Source organism: Dermacentor silvarum, chromosome 2 (assembly GCF_013339745.2).
Source record: "Dermacentor silvarum isolate Dsil-2018 chromosome 2, BIME_Dsil_1.4, whole genome shotgun sequence".
Lineage (NCBI taxonomy): Eukaryota > Metazoa > Arthropoda > Arachnida > Ixodida > Ixodidae > Dermacentor > Dermacentor silvarum.
Genome location: NC_051155.1, coordinates 14,864,283 through 14,871,012, shown reverse-complemented (window position 1 = coordinate 14,871,012; position 6,730 = coordinate 14,864,283).

Genomic DNA, 6,730 nt, shown 5'->3' with positions numbered 1-6,730 from the left:
CAACGGCCAGGAAGAAACCTCAATGACGCTATCCCTCGTTGCAATCGATTGCGCAGGAGCAGCTGTAACTCGTCGTGTATTGTAATTACACCGAGATAATACTCGCAGCAGTGAGTACAAATAAAAAGTGGGAGTTCTGCAAAATATATATTAGAAATGCGAAGATAGAATGGAATATACAAATGCGAAGATACAACTCGCTAAAGGGCAAAAAAAGAGTCGCTGGAAACAAAGTTCACTGCTTGTATACACAAAACCTCGCAATAAGATATTTAAAAATACGCATGAGTCTCCAATAAATCTACGTATTTAAGCAAACGTCAGTGTATATAATGCGTCAAATAAGACAAATAAACATGTTGCTCAGTCACAGATAGTAACTTTGCGCACAGAAATACAGATGATCTAGGCAATAACATAACTATGATCGCAGAAATCGTGTTATGTACTTGGGCCATGCAGCGGTCGCGACAGCGCCATGTGGGTAGAATAATAGAGGAATAATGCATAAATCAGTACGAAAATGTGTAATTTAACTGCCTGCACAACGCCAACAATCATACTGCACCCAAAATTAAAGGAGGCTATTCCTTCTTTTTAAAAAAGAAATAAAGGCAGGTAGCTGAAAATGAAAGAAAAGCACAACCAAAGGCCAAAAATGATGCGGTAAGTTGAACTACCCAATATCCGAGTGTGTTTTTGGCGAACGCCGCGTGGGCCGGGCTTTCAATGAGCAAGGTCGGTCAAAATTGGTTATTCCTATTCTCGTAATTTTTGTATTCGCGTGATAATTGTGATCATGATGCTAACTGCTAGAATAAACGGCGAAAATTTCAGCGGTTTTAAAAGCTAATGAACGGTCATACGTTTTCATATTTAAGAACTTATGAACCTGAAGGAACAGTGCTTTTTACTTGCATTGATTTTTGCTGCTTCGCTATCTAAAGGACAAACTTCTCTCAGCGGGAAAGTTGAGCGAAGCGGTCAATGACTTCGGACACGTTGATGCCGACGTCTCTGTGGGTGTATAGAAGCGCCAGCCTAACCATGCGTTCCACAGACACTGTAGAGCGCAAGTAGTTTTTTTTAGTAAACTCTTGCTAAAAAATATTCTCTCTGCGCTGGCAGTGGTCACTAGAAGGGTGACTAGAAGCTGCAGCAGTATTTACACATTTACATAGAACCTGCTGTCGCAATGAGAGATGGGCATCTATTCCGGTGCTAAAACCTAAAACACTCCGTTGATGTCGTTGTCATACTTGTTTAGGTACCTCGCAGAAACAGTAGGCTGTTCGATTCCAGCGATGTCCGTCGTTTCGTCAGGAAGTATGGAGAAGCAGCCTGCTTTTGAATCTAGGCTTTCTTTGATAATGTCACCTCAAATTTCTATAATTTGGTTTTGTACGTCTGGGCTTAAATACGAGGCATTACTGGGGCAACTTTCCAAATGGTTCTTCAGATATGTATCTCCACAATCAGCTCGCATGCGAAGAAGCACTCTGAAAATGCCTGTATTTTCAGCAGGGGCATTGCTTAAATCCATAGGGCCCCTGTCCCTGTGGCCACGGAGAGCCAGACCTTGTCGCCCGCAAAAAAAAAAAAAATATCAAGAATAAGCCGTTAACTTTCTTCTGTTTCCTCATATTTTACTTTGCCTGCCCTGGTCCAACTGATCAATCACATTGGGCACACTTCCTGAAAATGTTTGGAGAAAAGTATTAGCTGCTAGCTGACAGTCCCGGTGATATTTAGTATTTTCGTGTGTGTGGAAGATTGCAAGCGCGTGCTTCCATTTCTGGAACGGCTTGGACGGGAGTGCTCCAGTGCGCGCATGTTGGCCCAAGTTTATAAGATCATTAACCCCATAAAGTTCTAGAATTGAAAATCTTTTAAAGCATGCCTTTGGAAATGTCTGCGCACCTTTCGCGTCGAAAGTTTATGAGAACTTTATACCTTTATAACTTTATAGTTTCGTAATTGAAATCCATGCGCTCCGTAGATTCCGTGGCCGTTGCGAGATGCCGCAACGCGCCTGCTCGCTATCGAAAAGCCGTTGAAAGTTTGTGCTCGGATGGGGCTCCTTGCGTTACGTGACTCCAGGTGCAAGGGGGTTGTCATGAAATCCAGCCCGAGTTCGCAATGTTCGTGCCGACATGTCTTTTCGAGCGTGAAAAAGACATTGTTGACAAAATCCAGAATGATTGCCGGCGTCGGTGGAAGTTTTGGTCGGCGGTGCATGCCAGCACGAAAAAAATTCGGGGGGGGGGGGGGCTGATGGGGCTACGCGCCTGATTTCTCATTCTTTAATAGTTCAAATAACCAATTACACCATCACATCTTAATAGTCATAATTGGAATCACATAATTCCCACCATAGTACAGCTTCGCTGGTCTTCAATTTCCACCCCAGTGGAAGGGCTGACAGTTTTATTGCCAGTTCTTGTACGTGTGCAAAGGCTTTTAAGAATGAAGTAGTCGCATTCTTGCGGTCATTTTCGATAGTGCGCTGCCCCGCATCTGTGCCGGCAATGGCGGCGCTTATGTCAATGTTCGTGGCCTGCAGCTTCTTTGACAGAGGCAGAGTCACCGCTAACACACGCTCCGCCACATGCAGGCACACAAGGAATGCCGGGGACAAAAGAGCCAACGCTAGACTATTTTTCTGAACTTGACTTTCGCCATTGCCGTTTAATTTTCTCACCGGTTTAAACAGATTCACAAATGTAAGAACTGGATGATGCTTTTCCACCCTGCGCGTTTCACATAATCCCAAAAGACACTGCCTTGCAGTCTCAGGACACATCATACTTATAATTTCTCGTAAAATGTGTGAGTGATTAGGAGACTTGCGGAAAAAGTTCGACATTGTCTTTAGCGTTCAAAAAGTGTTTTGGATATCTGTGATGAAGCACGCCGCACCGAGAACTAGTTTGAGGGAGTTGCTGGCGCAATGCGTGTATAGTACGGCTGGATATTTCTTGCGAACGGCAGCTTGCACAACATTCGGCTTACCAGCCATCACGCTGGAACCATCATAACCTTGGCCACGAAGGTCATCATCATCATCATCATCATCATCATCATCATCCTATATTTTATGTCCACTGCAGGACGAAGGCCTCTCCCTGCGATCTTCAATTATCCCTGTCTTGCGCTTACCTTACCTAACACTTCTAGATCTGGCACTATGCTTGTGTCGGCAGAGAGTATGAAATCTATTTCATTCCTTGTTTCTCCATTAGGGCTTTTCCAGGTCCACTTCCTGTTGCTGCGCTTCCTGAAGAAGGTATTCATTATTCGGAGCCTATTCCTTTCCGCGAATTCTACTAACACCTCTCCTCTTGCATTCCTAGAATCGATGCCGTAGTTGCCAATTGCTTGCTCACCAACCTGCCTTTTCCCCACTTTTGCATTGAAGTCGCCCATGACTACATTATACTGAGTTTGCACCTTTCTCATTGCTAATTCAACATCTTCATAAAACTGTTCCAATTCTTCATCATCGTGACTAGAGGTTGGGGCGTAGGCTTGTACTACCTTCATTTTGTAACTTCCATTCAGCTTTATTGGGATGACTGCTACCCTCTCATTAATGCTGTAGAATTCATCAATGTTTCTCGCTATGTTGTTATGGACTAGAAATCCTACTCCGGATTCTCTCTTATCTAGAAGATCTCTGTAGCAGAGGACGTGGCCGTTAGTCAGCACTGTGTAAGCGTCACCAGTTCTTCTAACCTCACTAAGGCCAATAATATCCCAGGCAATGCGTGATATTTCTTCAGATAGTCCTGCTAAGCTACCCTCACTCGAGAGGGTGCGCGTGTTGAACGTTGCCAGGTTCAGTTTCCATTGGCGGCCTGTCCTGACCCAGAGATTCTTAGCACCCTCTGCCGCGTAGCAGGTCTGACCGCCACCTTGGTCAGGTGCTCCGCAGCCACTGGGGACTGAGGGCCATGGGTTAATTGTCGGAGTCATAAGGGAGGTAGTGGCCAAGTACTGCACCAGAGAGGCCAATTCCTGTTCTGGTGAGGGAGTCACTTTGATGGAGCTTAGAGGGCCTTCCCAGTTTGGTTGCACCTGAACTAGTATAGCCCCACTAGCTCTCGGCAGTATATTTAGATGATGCATGTTAATTCCAAGGTCTAGCAGAAATATTGTAATGGGGTCGGTGAGGACCCTGCCACTTTAGTCCTGAATTGGCACAAAACCTAAAACCACTTCTTGGATGTCGTTGGCATCCTTGTTTAGGTACCTTGCACAAATGGTAAGCTGTTCGAATGCAGCAATATCCGTCGTTTCGCCAGCAAGTACGGAGAAGCTGCCTGCAGTGTTTACTTCTGCAACTATGCTTTCTTTAATAATTTCACCACAAATTTCTACAATTTCGTTTTGTACAACTGGGCTTTGGTACGAGGCATAACTGGGTCAACTTTCCAAATGGTTCTTTACATCTGTATCTCCACAATCAGCTTGCATGCGAAGAAGCGCTCTGAAAACACTAGCATTTTCAGCGGTGGCTTTGCTTAAATTAGCTTGTTTTCAGTATTGTATAAAATATTCACCAGGCTAATTTCCAATAGAATCAGGCCAACACTTGACTTCAGCCAACCAAGAGAACAGGCTGGCTTCAGGAAGGGATATTCTACGATGGATCATATCCATGTCATCAATCAGGTAATCGAGAAATCTGCGGAGTACAATCAATCTCTCTATATGGCTTTCATAGATTATGAAAAGGCATTTCATTCAGTAGATATACTAGCAGTCATAGAGGCATTTCGTAATCAAGGAGTTCAGGAGGCATGCGTGAATATCTTAGCAAACATCTACAAGGATTCCACAGCTACCTTGGTTCTCCACAAGAAAAGTAGAAAGTTACCCATAAAGAAAAGGGTCAGGCATGGAGACACAATCTCTCCAATGCTATTTACTGCTTGCTTAGAAGAAGTATTCAAGCTCTTAGACTGGGAAGGCTTAGGAGTGAGGATCAATGGCGAATATCTCAGCAACCTCAGGTTTGCAGATGACATTGTCCTATTGAGCAACAATGGAGACGAATTACAGCAAATGATTGAGGACCGCAATCGAGAAAGTGTAATAATTGGGTTGAAGATGAATATGCAGAAGACAAAGATAATGTGCAATAGCCTGGCAAGGGACCAAGAATTCAGGATCGCCAGTCAGCTTCTAGAGTCTAAGAGAGTACGTTTATCTAGGTCAACTACTCACAGGGGACCCTGATCACGAGAGAGAAATTTACAGAAGAATAAAATTGGGTTGGAGGGCATACGGCAGGCATTGCCAAATCCTGACTGGGAGCTTGCCACTGTCGTTGAAAAGAAAAGTATACAATCATTGCATTCAAGCAGTGCTAATATATGGGGTAGTAACTTGGAGGTTAACAAAGAACCCCGAGAACAAGTACCACACAAAGAGCGATAGAACGAAAAATCTTAGGACTAACGTTAGGAGACAGGAAGAGAGCGGTGTGAATCAGAGAACAAACGGGGGTAGACGATATTCTAGTTGACATTAAGCGGAAGAAATGGAGCTGGGCAGGCCATGTAATGCGTAGGATGGATAACCGGTGGACCATTAGAGTTACAGAATAGATACCAAGAGAAGGGAAGCGGAGTCGAGGATGGCAGAAAACTAGGTGGGGTGATGAAGTTAGGAAATTTGGAGGCGCAAGTTGGAATCAGCTAGCGCAACATAGCGGTAATTGGAGATCGCAGGGAGAGGCATTCGTCCTGCAGTGGATATAAATATAGGCTGATGGTGATGATGATGAAGGGGTGATGCCCAATTACTGGCGGAAGGGCGGATGAGGCCAAGTTGCGGCATGTGTTCGAACTCCGCGCGAGCGATCTTGAGTTTCTCCGGGGACAAACGCCGGGGTCGGAAAAAAATTTGTCGCAGTATCACCCGAAAGGCGAAGCACCAATTGCGATAGCAAATTAGTAGAGAGCTATACGGAGTACGGATAGTAGTTTTATCAGCGGTATAAACTTGGAGATGCAGCACCAGCAACGCGCAGAACTGTTGTCGACGCCGTCAGCGTTTTGCCCGCGTTCGCATCGAACGCGCGCGGCGTTTTTATATAAATACGTATTTGGTACCGCAGCTAAGCGTCGCTTGCCCTCCCGCCCTCCCGTCCCCCCACGGCCTTTCGCGCGACGGAAGAAGTCGCGTTTGCTCTCTTTGTATAGTGATTGCAAAGGAGGAAAGAGACGCTTAATTCTGCAGCCCTTCGGGAGCACGGCGCAGAACGCGCGTATGCTCTCCGACGTGCGTTCGCTTTCCGTGAAAGCGAGCCACCCTCGGCCCTTTCACCCGCACATACAGCGTCCGGAGCGTGGCGACGATTTCATCGCCGTTGAAATCATACGGAACCCCACGGCGGCGGTGACGGCGACGACGACGCTGACGGCAGAAATCCGCTTTGGAGTGTCCATATAATTGTTAGCGCAATAAAAACTGGTGGGCCGGAGGTGACGATGGGATGGCACACGTCATGTTGCACCAGTTGCGTCCAGTCAGGCAGGCGCGTCAAGGTGGGAAATTCGCGTAGGAGCGCGACGAAAGGTTCGTCCAACATGGCAGAAATAGGCGCGATCGGTGATGTGCCTGATGATGGGGTGCCGGGAACGAATAGCTGGGTCACGGAGTCGATGAGATGGCGTCGTTGGACGTCGACAAGGAGTCCGTAGTTATGCAAGAAGTCTGCTCG